Source organism: Muscardinus avellanarius (assembly GCF_963383645.1).
Source record: "Muscardinus avellanarius genome assembly, chromosome: 2".
Lineage (NCBI taxonomy): Eukaryota > Metazoa > Chordata > Mammalia > Rodentia > Gliridae > Muscardinus > Muscardinus avellanarius.
The window spans coordinates 63,282,615-63,300,616 of record NC_137787.1 but is presented as its reverse complement, the minus strand read 5'-3'; the positions used below and the strand labels follow the sequence as shown (position 1 = coordinate 63,300,616).

At 40.7% G+C, this 18,002-nt stretch overlaps 1 protein-coding gene and 1 pseudogene across 12 annotated transcripts in view; both read left to right on the top strand.

Moving 5' to 3' along the window:
* Nucleotides 1–18,002, top strand: part of RAPGEF4 (Rap guanine nucleotide exchange factor 4) — a gene marked incomplete at both ends in the record, with an annotated part of 342,537 nt that overhangs the window by 132,789 nt on the left and 191,746 nt on the right. The window lies entirely within an intron of this gene.
* On the top strand, nt 5,020–6,293 carry LOC308279777 (E3 ubiquitin-protein ligase RNFT1-like; annotated as a pseudogene). Its single transcript has one exon. The product of its transcript is annotated as an E3 ubiquitin-protein ligase RNFT1-like (transcript).

Here is an 18,002-nt window from a genome sequence, read left to right as displayed (position 1 = left end):
TCATCTGCTGCTGTGATTTGTTGTGTTCATTTATTCCCTCCCCACCATGATTTAAAGTTTTCCCCAGCCACCAGCCACTCGGCAGTCGCCCCAGTAGCTAAAGTCCTCCTTTGCCTCCATGTCCAGAATGTGAACAATTCTCAGTCCTTAATCTTCCTGTCGTATTTGACACTGTGGATCCTCCATCATTCTTGAGATTTTGTTTTTCTATAGCTTCTTTGTATTCTCTTATTTCTTGGTCCCTGCGGGATTAGCTTTCTTTATGTTGTTAGAATATAGATGTGATTCAGAGACACTCTTCTTTTTAGGTGTCTGGAATAATAGAGCTTCCTATTCATCCCTGTGGCTTCTGTTAATGAATACATGCTGTTGATTCCTATGCTTGGATCTCCCCCTTCCCCACTTCACCTGGAAAACAGGGTGCAAATCCCTTCTATTCTGGGATCTCCTCCAAGCCTAACTGGGATCCTGACCCCAGAATGAAGTCGTCCAGGAGTGGACCTCTTTCTCCGTTGTTTTTCTTTCTTTTTTTCTTTCTCTTTTTAAATATAGTATAAACCTCACTGAATTTGTCCCTCTAATTAAGCCACAGTTTTGGAATGCTAAAATCTTTTCTATCTCAAAATTAGTCATTAAAGATAAAGATGCTCCAACTTTCTGTTTTTTGGTTTAAAAAAGAATTATTTAGACACTCTAAAAAAAACTGAGTTTGTTTACTTTAGGTCATCAAGTATCTTTGGAGTAACTTAATGATCTAAACTTTAATATTTTAACCTTCACTGAAAAGGAAATGGGAAATGAATTGCTTTTATTTGTGGTCAGAAGAATAATTTCATTATTTTTTATTTTTTATTTTTTGAGCGTCTGGGGATGGAACCCAGGGACATTCGACCTCCGAGCTACACCCCCAGCCCTATTTTTTATTCTTTATTTTGAAACAGTGTCTCACTAAGTTGCGGAAGGCCTCACTAAGTAGCTGAGGCTGTCCACGAACCATGATCCTCCGGTCTCAGCCTCCCGGATGCTGGGATTACAAGCGTGCGCCACCACGCCTGGCTAGAAGAATCATTTTAGAAGACTCTTGACCTTGAACATGAAGGTCCAAGAAAACACCCCTTACTGTTATTTAAACGGAACCCTGTCACCTGAAATATACGTCTGTCATTTGAAACTAGAAATGATTGGAAGGCTCTAATTTTTTCAGCACTTTATGAGAGAAATTAATCATTGAAGGTATTGTTGGGTCTTTCGAATTAAATTGTGGTAAAAAGAGCTGCATCTATTGGTCTTGTCCAGTTCCATTCTGATCCAATATGTCATGGTAAAGTGGTAATGTTGAAGAAAGTGTTTAAAATCTTACAGCCCTATCTACATTTTGGAAAGGTTCTCTGTGACATAGAATAAGTCTAATTATTTGAGTCAGAAAAATAAAGCTTTACATTGCTTATTTAGCTTCTTTAAAGCCATTTTTGTTGAAGAATATAGATTATATATTTGAACTTCAAGAAATAAAGTAGGATATGTTTCAGAAATTCAAATTATATTACACCCGAACTAATCCAAATTTTAATCAGTGACAGAGAATCTGGAGGTGTGACCTGCTTTAGTTGGGCTTTTACCGTCCAGGAAAGCAATTGCATTTTGAACAGATTGAAATCACACAAACAGATTATTGGACCACCTAACAAAATGGGCATCTCAGTAATCAATGTCTGAAATAATAGAAGCATGGATTAAATAGTTTTTGATCAATATTATTCACACAGCTCATATCCTTAATGATAATGCTTAACTGAAAGAAAGACCTTTGCTTCAAGGTCCATTTGCAATCCCTAGAGAACTCTAAATTTGTTTTGACATCGCAGTGCTTCTGGAAAATATGAGTCCTGTATTTCATTTTGTGGAATTAGAGCAGACTTCAAAGTAATATGCTCTTACATAGCACAGACAGTCTCTGTTTTTTCATTCTAAGTTTTCTTTCTTTCATTTTTGGTGCGGTGCTGGGGATTGAACTCAGGGCCTTATGCATGCTACATAGGTACTCTACCACTGATGCACCCCAGGCCCATTCTAGGTTTTAATAAGAGAAAACATAATGGAGGAGGGGAGCAGAAGGAAGGACTTTTGGAGTGGAGGGGGGAAGAGCAATGTCAGTTGTGCTTGTGGCTGTTTAAAGACGAGCCTCTTGAAGAGAGGTCCAAATCGTAGAGTGTCTGAACCTCGACACTGCTGTTAATTCAGAGGACAGAATTGTCGTTCTAGCTCCATCTTCATTCAGTGAGGTCATAGCTCACTAGAGTACTTGCCTTGCATGTAGGGGGCCCTGGTTCCATCCCCAGCACCGCACGCACACACACACACACACACACACACACACACACACACACACGCATGCACGCACACTCCAAAAAGGTAATTTACTCAGCAGAGGGGTTTGATATCATTACTTTATGTTGCCATAGCTTTTGTGGAAAAGGATATTTTTCTCTGTCTGAGTCATATACCACAGACAGAATAGGTGATTTGAAGTTCTTTGTTCATAAAATCTCAGAATTGCTTTTCAACCTGAGATCACACCCAGATATTTTAGTGCCACAACCCAGGTCTCATCCTTCTTACTCATTCTTTAGCGTGTGGCCCCGCACCAGAGAGAGCTTAAGGAGGGTGGTGTGCTGTGCAGAGGAGCTACGCTTCAGCCAGTCTGGATTAAGAGAGGTGGTCTCAGTGTCAGGACCCCTGTGTTCCTCCTGCTGGATAAAAAGGAATCCGAGGAAAGACACCCGTCAGGGCTTAGCATCTTGTAGATATTTAATAAATGTTTGTGGCTTCAGAATCTGAAGTCAACCAGGGTCTTAATAAGAAACCAGAGGTTAAATTAAAAACAAAAACAAAGATAATCACCAGTCAAGCATGGGATCGAGGGAGGAAGAGGGAATGGGATGGGGAGTAGATGAGGGCTAATTGGATGATGTGTGCTTGTATATCCTCTCAAGTCTTGTATTCCAATGTGATATATGATTACAATGCACCAATAAAAATAAATTAAAAAAAGAAAATAAAAACACATCCCCAGGCACACACCTGTAATCGTAGGAATCGAGAGACTGAGACAGAAGGATCGCAGGTTCCAGGACAGGCTCAACAACTTAGTGAGTTCCTCAGCATCGCAGTGAGATCCTGTTTCAAAATAAAAAATCAAATAGGGGTGGGGTGTAGCTTGGAGGTAAGAAAGTCCTTGGGTCCAGTCCCTAATATCACAAAAAAACCAAAACAAGAACAAAGACCAAATCTTCCCCCTGCATTAAATTTCTGGAATGATTCATTTTCTTATCTATAAAATGAAAATACTAATTCTTACTTATAAGGTTGTTGGGAGCCTCAATGAAATAAAACAAGAAAGCTCTTCATCAACAGTCAAGTCCTATTAAAATAGAAAGTTTATCATGAAAGAAAACCCCACACATTGGAGGCCTTGATAAATTTGCTTATTGTGTTCTTGGTAAATAGCAGTTCTTTTAAAAATAAAAAGTAGTATGTCCTTTTCAAAGAATAATTTTGAAACATCTCAAGTTAAGATCTTGAGAATCTTTTCATTAAAAGTTCTTTCACTGTGGATAACTTTATGCATGCATTTTTTTATGTTATCAGGGATTAACCCCGGAATATTCTATTTCTGAGCTATACCCCCAGCTCAGTTTTTTCTTTTCTTTTCTTTTTTTTTTTTAATGGTACTGGGGATGGAACCCAAGGACGTTCTACCTCCAAGCTTCACCCCCAGCTGTAATTTTTATTCTTTATTTTGAAACAGGGTCTCACTGAGTTGCCAAGGGCCTTGCTAAGTAGCTGAGGGTGTCCACGAACTGTGATCCTCTTTTCTCAGCCTCCCAAGTACTGGGATTACAAGTGTGCACCACCATGCCCGGCTTCTATTTTTTATTCTTTATTTTGAAGCAGGGTCTCACTAAGTCGCAGAGGCCCTCACTAAATAGCTGAGGCTGGCTGCAAACCAGGATCCTCCTGTCTCTGCCTCCCAAGTATTGGCATTACATGCATGCGCCACACCGGGCTCTATGCCTGCATATTTTGAGTAAAATAATAGAAATCACAGGAAGTTCAACATCTTTAATAGAGTTAATGCTACATTTGGGTACTTTCGATTTGCATCTCCCTGATAGTTAATGATGTTGAACATCTTTTCATGTATCTATTGGCCATTTGTATCTCTTCTTTTGTGAAGTGTCTATTCAGTTCAGTTCCCCATTTCTTGATTGGGTTGTTTGTTTTGCTAGTGTAGAATGTTTTGAGCTCTTTGTATATTCTGGATATTAGCCCTGTATCAGAGAAGTGCCTGGTAAAGATCTTCTTCTATTCTGTAGGCTTTCTCTTTAGGTTCTTGATGGTTTCATTTGATGAGAAGAAACTTTTTCGTTTGATGCCATCCCACTTGTTAATTCTTGCTTTAATTTCCTGAGATCTGGAGGTCTTGTTGAGAAAGCCACTGCCTGTGCCTATATGTTGGAGTGTTGAGCCTGTGCCCTCCTCTCATAACTTCACAGTGACACTGAGATTCCATCTAACCCAAATCAGAGTGGCAAGCATAAAGAAATCAAATAACAACAAATGCTGGTGAGGATGTGGGGGAAAGAGGAACTCTTTTACCCTGTTGGTGGGAGTGCAAACTAGTTCAGCCACTATGGAGATCAGTGTGGAGATTCCTTAGAAAACTGGGAATGGATCCATCACATACTCTGCCTATACCACTCCTGGATATTTTCCCAAAGTGGTTGAAATCAGAGAACTACAGTAACATATGCATACCCATGTTCATAGCAGCTTAATTCGTAATAGCCAAAATATGGAACCAACCTAAGTCTCCATCAACAGATGAATGGATTGCAAAATTATGGGAGGCACGCGGCGCGGCGGCCGAGCTGCGGGCGGCATCGAGCGCGATGGCTGGGGCTGCGCGGCTCGGGGCGGCGTGCGCCGCGGTTCCTGGCGTCGCGGCGGAGGCCGCCGTCCGCTCGCGGTCATGAGAGGAGACAGACCCCTGAAGCAAAAAAAATCTGGACCAGAGGAAAAGTATTCAAGGGCCATGCAAGCCAACTGTAACCAGCTGCATAGTTCTCCAGGAACTGCCAGTGGTGAGGCTGCCTCGGCCTCCCAGTGCCTCCACACAAGGCCGACAGGAGAAGGTTCTTGTCTTCATTCTGGAGACATTCGTATCCAGATGAACTCCACTCCTAAAGAATACACTGATAATCCAAGCTCCAGAAGTGCAAGGTCAGGTGGCCATAGCTGTACTCACGGATGCATGCACAGTTGTTTTCGAAGTCACTCGCACGGTGAAGCCAGGCAGCCTGATGATTCTGCCACGGAGTCTGGAGAACATGGCGGTAGCTCTTTCTCAGAATTCCGGTATCTCTTCAAGTGGTTGCAAAAAAGTCTTCCATATATTTTGATTCTGGGTGTCAAGCTTGTTATGCAGCATATAACAGGCATTTCTCTTGGAATTGGGCTGCTAACAACTTTTATGTATGCAAACAAAAGCATTGTAAATCAGGTTTTTCTAAGAGAGAAGTCCTCAAAGATTCAGTGTGCTTGGTTACTGGTATTCTTAGCAGGATCTTCTGTTCTTTTATATTATACCTTTTATTCTCAGTCACTTTACTACAGCTTAGTTTTCTTAAGTCCCACTTTGGAGCATCTGAGCTTCTGGGAAGTACTCTGGGTTGTTGAAATTACAGACTTCATTCTGAAATTCTTCTTCATGGGCTTAAAATGCCTTGTTTTATTGGTGCCTTCTTTCATCATGCCTTTTAAGTCAAAGGGTTACTGGTATATGCTTTTAGAAGAATTATTGTCAGTATTACCGGACTTTTGTTCCCATGCCGGTTTGGTTTCGTTACCTTATAAGCTACGGGGAGCTTGGCAACGTAACTAGGTGGAGTCTTGGGATATTGCTGGCTTTACTCTACCTTGTACTAAAACTTTTGGACTTTTTTGGACATCTGAAAGCTTTCAGACAGGTTTTGCGAATATTTTTTACACGACCTAGTTATGGAGTGGCTGCCAGCAAGAGACAGTGTTCAGATGTGGATGATATTTGTTCAATATGTCAAGCTGAATTTCAGAAGCCAATTCTTCTCATCTGCCAGCATATATTTTGCGAAGAGTGCATTACCTTATGGTTTAACAGAGAGAAAACATGTCCGCTCTGCAGAACTGTGATTTCAGACCGAATCAACAAGTGGAAAGATGGAGCCACTTCATCACACCTTCAGATATATTAAGTTGTATAAACCATTACGGCCACAAAACAGTAGTTGGTTACAGCAACAATGGTTTTCCGGGATAGAAGAAAAAATGTTTCCAAAAATTTTCACAAGACTTATGTGTGTAATCCAGTTTATCAAAAGATTAAATGAAAGAACCCTGTGTTTTTAAAAGCATGCCATATTCAGCCTACGGAATATGCAACATTTAGTCTATCCTAATTATTTGACAGGTAATTGCAGTGTTAAATTGTAAATGTGTTTTCTTGTTGATGTTACCAAAACAGCAATTAGAAACTAGAACTAGTAGTTTTAAAAGAAAGTGGGCTGGGGATATAGCTCAGTGGGAGGGCGCTGGCCTAGCGCAAGGCCCTGGGTTCCATCCCCAGTATCACAAAAATTAAAAAATAAAATTCAGGTATTATTTCCTGATACTGTTTTCAGAATAAAGAATATTTTCACAGTATTTTAAGATACATATTATTTGAAAGAATTTTCTCCAGCGTTGACTTTTATAGTTCTTATTCTAAAATGTGTAAATTTTTCATAAGATTTGTACTTTTAAAGTTCTAAATGCTATATTTTACTTGTAACAATATTTTCTAAGTGATGGTTAATTTACTAAGGATGATATATTTTGCTATTGTATTATCCTCTATATTATGATTAGTAATCAGTGAGAATAAATGATTTAAATTTAAAAAAAATTATGGGAAATTCATGCAATGGAATTCTACTCAGCTATAAAGAAGAACAAAATCATGCCATTCTCAAGAAGATGGAAAGACCTGGAGAACATAATGTTAAGTGAGATCAGCTAGGCACAGGAAGAGAAGGAACACATGTTTTCTCTAATACGTCCAAACTAGGGAGCATTGGGGATACCAGAGGGACTCCAGATAATGGAGGGGAAACCTCAGCAAAGCTAGAATGGAAGGATAGGAGAGGAAGAAGGCTGAGGTTGATTAATGGAGGAGCTACACCCAAATATGTGTAAAAGTATGAATGTAGTGTGGTTAACCTGGACACTCATTGTTGTAAGGGAAGCGGAAGCGGGGGGAGGGAGGGAGAGGATTCCAAGCACTGTCTGAATGTATGCCATTTTCAATATGCTCCACATAAAAATAAAAAACAAATAAACGTTGTGTACTGAAAATCACAGATGAGGTTTCTGATAGAAAGATGTCTTTGCCTATATTCCTGTGTATGGAATGTGGGGCCACAAGTATTTGTTAGCTTGGTCTCTGAGCATCTTGCCCCTCACTGAGTTTTGATGATTTTCAATATGCTGAAGCATAAAATTGCTGCTGCTGCTGCTGCTGCTGCTGTGTGTGTGTGTGTGTGTGTGTGTGTGTGTGTGTGTGTGTGTGTATCTGCTCCATCTGAAGTAGACATCTGGAGAGTTAGGGTTGTGTCTGATATCTAAACTGAAGCCCAGAAGTCTAAGCTCAGACAGTGTAAAATGGAACATGTAAATATTAAATGTCTTCTCATGTGAGCTGCAGATACTATTACTGCCATCCTGCCTGGAGACAATGCACTGTCAGTCAAAGGTGCTTGGCCGTCAGGAACCCCTAAGGGTGATCCCTGCACTCCCGAGGGACCTTCAGCTCAAGCAAGGGGGCGGCCTGGATGCCCTGGGCGTGCTGTGTCCACCTAAGTCACTTCCATACTCGCGTGCCCTGTGGGTCTCCTCTGCTGCTGCCACCACTGTATGCTTTCTCTTGCTTGCAGATCCCCCAGTTTAAGAAACAGGGGGAGGGGCATCGCTGTGGCACTGCGATGGAGGAGTGCATTTTCTATCAAGAGCCTGAGTGTTCTCAGTGTCTGATACTGTGTTGCACAGATAAGTATATACACATACACAATAACTATCTAAATGTCTTTCTAGGCCACTTCCCAGTTTTGAGAAGCTATCTACTATGTCCTTTGGAGAATTAGGACCCAATTAAATATGTGGAGACTTTTATACTTCATGAAAGAAGGAAACAAATGCCTGCTCAGTCTTTAAGCTTTTTATCCCTCTTAAGCAGCTGCGGTCTGTGTCGGTTTATATCAGGATTTGTTTTCCTGTGCCTGGTGAGAAGCCACAGCCTTGCAGATGAGTCTTAGAATGGAGCCGTGACCTCAGTAACAAAGGTCTGAAATCCATGTAATTGATTATAGGTGGCCATGGCTTCTTCCAGTTGCTGGAGAATGTTTTAGTTTGACCATAAGTATCACCAACAACCTGCCTCTGTATGCATGGATGTAGCCAGGTGAGGTTATTTATCTTTATGTCTGCTTTCTATTCCTAAAGGAACTTTACCGTTTTATCCTTTCTATAGGTCGAGGTGTAAGTTGATAAAAAAAAAAAGTCCTATGTAGCATTATCTGAATACAGACTATGGATTATGCTTGTAGAATTAGAAGTTTGGGGATAGTTTGGTTTTGATCAAATTTGGAATGTATTGACAAGAGTTATATAGTGCCTTTAACTCAATTCTAAAATTCAAGGTAAGGCTTGAATATTAATTTCTATTAGAATTGGAATTAGGTAAGGGCTAATGTGTGCATGCATGTCTCCAACATCTTCTATCCCATTAAGATGTATGACATCACACCAATAAAAAAATTAAAAAAAAAAGAATTGGGAAAAATAAACACTGTTTTAATGTGGCTTCTCTAGCAGCCCACTGCTTTTAATTCAGAGATTTGGACTTTCTAGGAGAAGGAAAGAAATAGTTATTCTGACAGGGCTTTCTCTCTATCAATCACCCTATGCTATCATATCTGAAACTCTGCTACCTGGGCAGGAACTAGAGATGAAGCTTGTTGTTCAGGTGAATTCAGAATGGATTCAGAGTGCAGCTCACAAGGAGAACTTGTGAATTAGCCTGCCTTGTCCTTTTTCTGACTTTTGAGGTATGTAGAGGCTCTTGGAGAGTGTTTGATTGGTATTGGCCTGCTGTCCTGTGGGTAAGAGGGCTGACTTCAGTGAAATGTGGCAATCATGGGAAATTTCCTTTCAAGAACTCAGAGAAGTGCTTGGCAGAGTCCAGGGTTGGGTGGAGGGCAAGGCACAAAATCAGGATGATTTATGTTGGCCTCTGACCCCTTTTATATCCTTGAGTCAAACACTTAACCTCCCTCTGCAGAGGCTTTCCTGTGTAGGATGGAACTAAGGCTTTCATTTCCTAGACCTTGCAAAAGGGGACATTATATATTTTGACAAAAGAAGGAGTTTAATTTGTTTTGCATTAGAGGCAGTTCTGAAGGAGAGTGACAGCAGTATTTTGAGATGATAGCATTGTTGAAATAAGCAAATGACCATCAAAGGGAAATATGTATATCAAAACTAGGAAAGGGGCTGGTATAGCTCAGTGGTAGCATAAGTGCTTAGCATGGATGAGCCCTGGATTTTATCCCTCAAACCAAAATTTTTTCAGTTTACTAAATGATTCATTGAAGCCAGGCATAAAGGCACATGCTTGTAATTTCAGTATTTGAGGATCACAGGTTTGGAGCCAGCCTCAGCAACTTAGTCCCTGTTTCAAAAAATAAAATAAAATAGGGCTGGGGGTATAGCTCAGAGGTAGAATGCCCCTGGGTTCAATGGTTCAATGTTTAATTCTCAGTAGCACAAACGCAATTTCTTTCACATTCATTCATATTCATATTTTCTCTCTCTCTCTCTCTCTCTCTCTCTCTCTCTCTCTCTCGTGTGTGTGTGTGTGTGTGTGTGTGTGTGTGTGTGTGTCTCACTGATAAGCTTCTAGAGGCATACTATCATTGAGTGACTCTCTAACCCTTTTTATTTTTTTAATTTTTGAAACAGTCTTATAAGTTATCATGTGCTGGCCTGGAACCTGTGATCCTCCTGCCTTAGCCTTCCAAGGACTGCAATTAAAGGCCTTTACCACCACGCCTAGTCTTTTTCTATATTCTAGACACTTTCCTATTTACTTTTACATGACTCTTCAATTTTGGTAGTAGTTCTGGGTGGCAGATAGTTATTGTCCTATTTGTAATTTTTATGGATGACAAGACTCAGTCTCAAAAAAGTTAGCTGTCTTGCCATGATTCAGGTGGTAGCGTTGTGAAGCCTTGTCGGAAAAGGCGAGACTGAGTGAGTAGCACCTCCTCTTCCCTGCAGCCTCCCAGGTGGGGCAACATTACAGCCCCTCCTTACTCCAGGCTCCCTGTGTCTGTGGACAGTTGAGACTGCCTGGAACCATCTATTGAATGCCCGTTACTGGGCTGCATTAGTCAAACACCATTGATTGTTATAATACATTACCAGCTCAGCAGAGGTAATCCTTAATTGAACATGCTACTTTACAGGACAGAATATAAATCATTAAATTCAAAGTCCAATATATTTTTTCCACAGTGAACTGTATGCCTATGATTGTATCCTCAGTATAGCCAGATATGAGAGAGAGTAAGTTTATATTCAAGACCAGGCATTTGGGAGACTGCTAAAAAACATTCTTAAGACTCATCCTACTTTCAGTGTGTTGGGAGTTTTTTTTACATGTTTTCTACCATAACCTCATCTCAGCGGTTACTGCTCCTATGTCTGTGCGTACATATACATTTAAAATTACAATTAAAATACAAGATTATTGCCAGGCGTGGTGGTGTATACTTGTAATCCCCACACTTGGGAGGCTGAAACAGGAGGATTGCACAGGTTCAAAGCCAGCCTCGCTGGCTTAAGAGACCATTGTGGGAAGCCATTAAGGTTTTCCCCTAAAAGAATATTTCTGACTCAGCTGACTGTCCTTCGCCCAGAGTCAACAAGGTTTGGGGTCATAGAAGGTTTAAAGTAAAAGGTCTGAGAGAAGATCAGGTGGTGATGGCACAAGGGTACTGATTAACCTACCTGTAATGTATGTGCTTTGGACTGGTCTGTATTGTATTCCGGTGGTGATAGCACGAGAATATTGATTGACCTGTAACTGTATAAATACCCTAGGAGTGGAGAGGCCGAAAGAAGGCAGAGATGATATTGACCTCGAAGTAGGCGTCGGCTAGTAGGTCAGCCCAATAGAGAATATTGACCCAGGAGTAGTCGTCAACCAGTAGAGATATTGACCCAGGAGCAGGGGTCGGCCAGTAGAGATAGTAGGCTGGTGCCTCCCCATGTTAGAATTAAATATTCTTTGAATCAAATTCTTAGAGTTGAATTCTTCATCCTCACTCCTCTCTTCAGAACCCATACTTTTACCGGCTGGCTCCAGGAGACCCTTTCCAAACAAAATATAAAATAGGTCTGGGAGTTTAGCCTGGAACCTGGGGGTAGAATGGTTCCATCCCCAGTACCACCAAAAAAAAAAAAAAAAATACAAGATTATTTATGAGAGAACACTTTGAGAGCCAGGACATCTTGACTGTCATCTATAGTCACAACCTTGGCATAATCTTGAGACTGTATTTTATAGATCATGTGAAAACAGCTCCTGGTGTTTTCTCCTGGCCCATTAGCTACTGCCCTTCCTTTCTCAATTCAACAATGGCATATAATCATTTGGCACAAACTAAAGATATATACAAATGCTGTGGTTCAGATACAAATGTCCTCGTTGCCATTGCATTTTTTAAAAAAAAGAAAAAAGGAGTTTGCAGGCCAACTTAGACCTTGGTGATAAGCTAGCTGCTCCCTGCTGGAATGGAACCTGGCACTTGTCACCTGGCTGGACCTTGGCATCACCAGAACCAAAGCCCCTCACACCAGAGACCTCTCCCTTCGACCCGTGCTGCGACACACTTCTTCCTTGCTACTCCTGGGCCCCTGGGTGAGGACTCCTTTCTCCAGGCCTTGGGAGAGCCAAGAATCTCCTCACTATCGAAAAGATGGTGCTGTGTAATTCTAACATACCAGAAGTCTGCTATATGAATAGATCCTCAATGTTTTTTGTTCTCTCGCTGGAAGATGATTGCTAAGAACAGAGGCAAGTAGACTCCAGAAACTTTGTCTGTGACCCCTCCGTGACTCAGCCAGCATTACTAATTTGCTGTGGGAGTCAGGCTTTGAATCTGTTAGAACAAATTACTGAAGTTAGTGCTCTTTGCATTAGAATCTGCACTTCAGATGAATTAATTCTGCACCCACCTGGTGTGAAAAACAAAGTGTAAGTTTAGGGGGGGCGGGTAGCTCAGAAGTGGAGATGAGGGAGTGATGTGCTGGTTATTTTCTTCCATCATTTTTGTCTAGGTCTTCCCAACCTCCTTTCCAATCAAGGCATCCTCCCCCAGTCATTTTATTCTTTTTTTCCCCATCCACCCCCAAAGAGATGATAAACAGTTGCTGATGGGCCATTCCTGTTCACCTCCTGCCTTACCTTGGGACATTCTGGTGTCTACATGTGGTTATCTCCAAAAGATTCTTGGTGTGTTGCTGGAAATAGGTTTCAAGAAAACTGTTCACTTCTAGGAAGGGCTGAAACTTCAGGTGGGGCACATGGGGACTTTCAAGATTGCAGTGTGGTTATTCCTGTGGTCAGTCTCCAAGGGGATTAACAACTGTGGGAAAGAAAACTCAGGAAAAGAGAGCAATTTCAGTGCAGGCCATCAGAACATTGTTCTTCTAGAAAATGTTGGCAGATAAGGCAGCTAGACTGGTACAGAAACATCACCTCTCTGAGAAGTCTTACATTCCCTGCTAAAGGAAAACCATGGAACATGTCATCATCAACAAGAAAAGGCCGCTAGCTAGCAAAAATAGATAAAAATATGTATGTGTAATTCACAAAGGAAGAAATACAAAAGGCCAATACAATGTATATGTCACTAATGATCATAAAAACATAAATGAAGACCACACTAGATATGCTTTTTCACTCTTCAGATTGGTAAGAGTTGAAGTAATAAATATCCAGTGTTAGGGGAGCTGTGGGGAAAGAGGTACTGTCAAACTCCACTAGTGAGAGGTACAAATATTAACCACATCTGACAACTAACTTGCCACTATTTATCAAAATTTAAAATGCACACACCACTTTGCCAAACACTTCTAAGGCTGGATAGCTATCCTCTAGAAATGCGTGTATATATTTATAGAGACTCTTCTTTGCAGTATATTTTTCATAACAAACTATTGGGAGAACCATAAACATCTAGCAGTAATGGACTGGTTAAATAAATTATGCTTCCCATAGAATTTGAAATACTATAAAGCTGTTTATAAAGGCGGAGAGGTGTAAATATGGCCATGGAAAGATCTCAAAAGCATATTGTGAATGCAAAAACAAGAAGCTGAGCTGGGTGCGATGGTGCACGCCTGTAATCCCAGTACTTGGGAAACTGAGACCAGAGGATTGTAAATTCAGGGCCTGTGCTTAGTCTTAGCATGACCTTGTTTCAAAATAAAAGATTAAAAAGGCCTGAGGGTGCGTGTAGTTTAGTGGTAGAACACCCCTGGGTTCAATCCCCACTACCATAAAACAAAACAAAACAACCCGGGAAGCTATTGAACCATACATTATTGCTATGCTCCATTTATTTAAAAATGAACCTAAAGCCATAGATCTGTATATATACTTAGATATATAGGTAAATTCATAAAATTATAAAATATTATAAACTGTTAACTATAGCAAGAGGAGAGGAATTGAGGTAAAAGGATGAAGTAACACTTTTAATTTTTTTACTCTGCATACTTCTGACTTTTGGCTTTTTTAAATGGGATGAATGAGTGGATTATTTGTGTTTTTCACTAAACATATATAAAAATAGGAAAGTTGCAGCTTAGTTTTCTGAGAAATACACTCTGAATTGCTTCCCAAAGAGACTGTTCAGGAAACCAAAGGTGGGTGTAATAGAAGTTTATTCTTTTTTATTTTGGTAGTGGTTGCTCTATTTATATAAAGGAGCATGAAAAACATTTTTTCCCATATACTTTTCGGGAAGCATGCCTACTTCGCCTGCAGACAAGGTGAATGGGAGCCACTTACCTACAGAGTGAAGGGGTGGAGGATCTCATGTCCGCTCATGACTGGAACCAGAGAGGCCATCACTAAAGATGGTTAAGCATAAAGTGTTATTCAGGTCCTTCTGTCCACATCCTTCCCTGCTGCCCTCAGAGCCTGGCTGGACTTAGAGCTCAGAAAGCTTAGGGAGGCCTTGGGTTCAGGGCTATTATTAGTTTCAGTAGACCTCACTCTCTGTAAAAAGCACTAATCACCAGGTATAGCATTGCATCTCCCTTGACACTAGAGTTACCTCCTAGATGTGCACAGGGTACAGTAATACTCATATCTCTCTCTCTCTCTCTCTCTCTCTCTCTCTCTCTCTCTCTCTCTCTCTCTCTCTCTCTCCTCTCTGCCTCTGAACAGAAGTTATATTTTGTCATCTCTTATTCCTGGTATTCTTTACAGTGCCTGAAACATATTTGATGCTGACTAAATGGCTGTGAAATGAATGATCAAAGTCTGAATTTCAAGCAACTGATTTTTAAGTGAGTTTTGGAAAATTGGTTTTCCTGTGGTATAGGAGAAAGAGCCAGAAGTATGAAACACTGGACCAAAATTGGTTAAAACTCAGCCACATGCTCAGTTTGGTTCAGTGTTTAGGTTTTGGGGTGAACAGCTGGTACTTATCAAGTTCCTTAAGGTCACGCGCCTGGGTCTCTTCACCTGTAGATGGAGATACCGCAGTTAATCTGCCTCATGGAATGGTACTAGGACACTGTGAGATAAGGAACACAGAGCTTTCCCGGTAGGGCGTGGCTCAGAGGTGAGCCCACTCCTTGCTGTTCTTCCCAGTTATTGTCCAGAACCTTCAGTACTTGACTCATTCTCACTGGTCAAGTTTTCTGAATACCCCTTTGAACACTTTCTTATTTAACTAACTTTGAGATATATCTTTTTTAAATGGGTTCTACTTTCTGAAACCAATATAATGAGCATCTTAATTTTGAGCTCAGGAACATTATCATAAGCAGCAATTACTATCCTGCGCATAACACAGACACACTGTTTGCACACGGTTTGAGCTTACGGAGCTGCGGGCCATTGGCATGCTTTCCTGCCACTCTGATTTGTGAGTTCTTCTGTCTTGCCTTCCTTAATGGACAACTGTCAAATCTTACTGCTCTCAATGGCCTGTGTTTAGCACATTCTTTGATCATTATAATTTTCTTCTCTAATATGCAACGCTCTTGGGAATCAGACAACCAGGAATGTTATAGTTGTGTATAAATAAGAGGAACCTGATGAGGGTCTTTATGAACTCTAATGAATAAGGTGAATGATTTTTGCAGTTTTCATGTTGGCTGAGTTCTTTCCTATTTGGTGCTAATATTCCAAATATTTAAGTCAGATGAAACCTTATCATATACATACAAAAGTTTTGTTACATTTCCTAACTTGAATTGAAAATAATGCCCTGGACTGGCCTAGCATTTCTAGCACTTTCTCTAACCAGAGGGAAGTGGTATGTGTCCTCTTGGGAACAACTTTAGGTACAAGTCCTAAATCTGCTAGTTAGTTATTCTGTGAGCACATTTCTTCTACAAGGAAAATAAGACTGTCTCTTGGCTGTCAGATAGTCAATGTCAGTATAAGTGAAAGTGCTTTAGTGGTTTTAAAGTGCTAAAATTTAATTATTAGCATTTCATTACTACAACATATGTTTGTAGTTTTATTTTATTGAACTTCTGAGGATCTGAAATGAGAGAGAATCCTATCTATGCCTTATCAAAAATCAGATCTTTAAACAAAGGACCTTCATTTTAGACCTTTTATAAAACCATTATAAAACTGCTGCATGATAAGTGATGAGCAAAGGTAGAAGAAAGGGTAATAAAAAATGCCACCCTGTAGGGTTTGATGAGCGTAGAAGAGAAGAAAAATCTATTTTTTTAACCAGGTTTTTCCAGTAAGGTCTTTTGTATACACAGCTGGGAAAGCATGAAAATAGACTCATGTTGTGTCCATGGGTTTTAATAGGGGACTGTTGATAATTAAATAGTCAGTATTTTTCTTCTAAATTTATATTACATTTCTCAAATTAAATTATTTCTGCACTAAACCATCTGTGTTGGTGGTACACAGTATGAAATGCCTTATGACTAGTAATGTTCTTTCCTCTCCTTAAAATTTGTCTTGGTAGATATCTCCCCCCACACACATACTTTGTATGTATGTGATACTGGGGATTAAACCTGGTGATATTCTACCTGTGAGCTACACTCTCAGACATGTTTTATTTTTCATTTTGAAACAGGGTCTCACTAAGTTGCTGAGGCTGGCCTTGAATCTACAAATCTGCCTCAGCCTCCCAGCTACAGAGATTACAGGGATTACAGCTTTCACGTTTCATCTGCTAGATCCTTTTGAGTGTCTACCTGCAATGAACTCCTCTCTGTGGGTCTGCATTCTGTGGGGCTAACTGAGCCTGTGGACAGCTTAAGTATGGCTCCAGTCTTGCCTTCAGTATATGGTTAATGGGCCCCAGTCAGAGCCTGTCCAATTCTGACGTTTAATGGAGTGCAGGAACTTTAGAGACATCCAGGGCTAAAATGCATGTATGTGAAAGACAAGGGGGCTTATCTTCAGCCACAAAGTTGGACATGCAGTAAGCCAATGGTGGGGGGCAAGGAGGAGGAGGAGGCTGTGCTTTATGAGGGAAGCCTGTGAAATTTAGACTCTGGTATCTAGACTTTTAACTGTGTGATTCACTTAGCATCATGCAAGTCATTCCATCTCTGAGCCTCAGTTTCTTCACTGGTGAAGGTGAGGATAATATCTGTCCTATTTATAAGTGGGATAAAACAGAAGTGAGATGGGTTGTGAAAGTGCTTTAAGATATTAAGGTACAGCCAGGCATGGTGGCACATGCTTATGATCCCAGTGTTTGGGAGGCTGAGACAGGAGGTTTGCAGGTTTGAGAGCAGCCTTAGCAAGGTAGCAAGGCTATCAGCAACTTAGCAACACCCTGTTTCAAAAAACAAAATAGGGATAGGAGTGTAGCTCAGATGTATAATGCCCCTGGGTTCAATCCCTAGCACCAAAAAAGAAAAAAGAAAATGAAAAAAATTTTAAGTACCACCATCCCCGTGGTGGTTGTCATGATCATTGCCATACTGTTGTGAGCCACATATGCTGGATCCAAGAATTCTGAAATGCCAGCTGCTTGGAGCATCAGGCTGTCTACTTGCTTTTAATTGCTTTAAGCTAAATGGTTGCTCTTACTCATGTTTTGTCATTAAATTTAAAAAATTTCAACTGCTGATCTGGAACTGATTTGGAAGGGTGAGAGGCAGGGGAACAGATAATCAGGGACATGGTCAGAAGACAGGAGTATGTCAGACTTAAGGCAACACATTTAATACACACACACACACACACACACACACACATGCACACACACACACCAACTTTAGGGATAGGCTATCTCTGCCAAGAGGTCAAAAACCTTCCCATCAGGAATGGATGTTAAAACTCTTGAAGGAGCCTGGCGTGGTGGCACATGCTTATAATCCCAGCATTCGGGAGGCTGAGACCTGGAGGATCGTGGTTCACAGACAGCCTCAACTACTTAGTGAAGCCCTCTGCAACTCAGTGAGACCCAGTTTCAAAATAAATAATATAGGGCAGGGGTGTAGCTCGGAGGTCAAATGCCCCTGGGTTCCATCCCCAGACCCGCAAAAAAAAAAAAAAAAAAAAAAAAAAACTCTTGAAGGAAAAATCAGCTCATCAATCAAATAAGACAGAGGCAGAAAAATGGGACCTAACCACATTA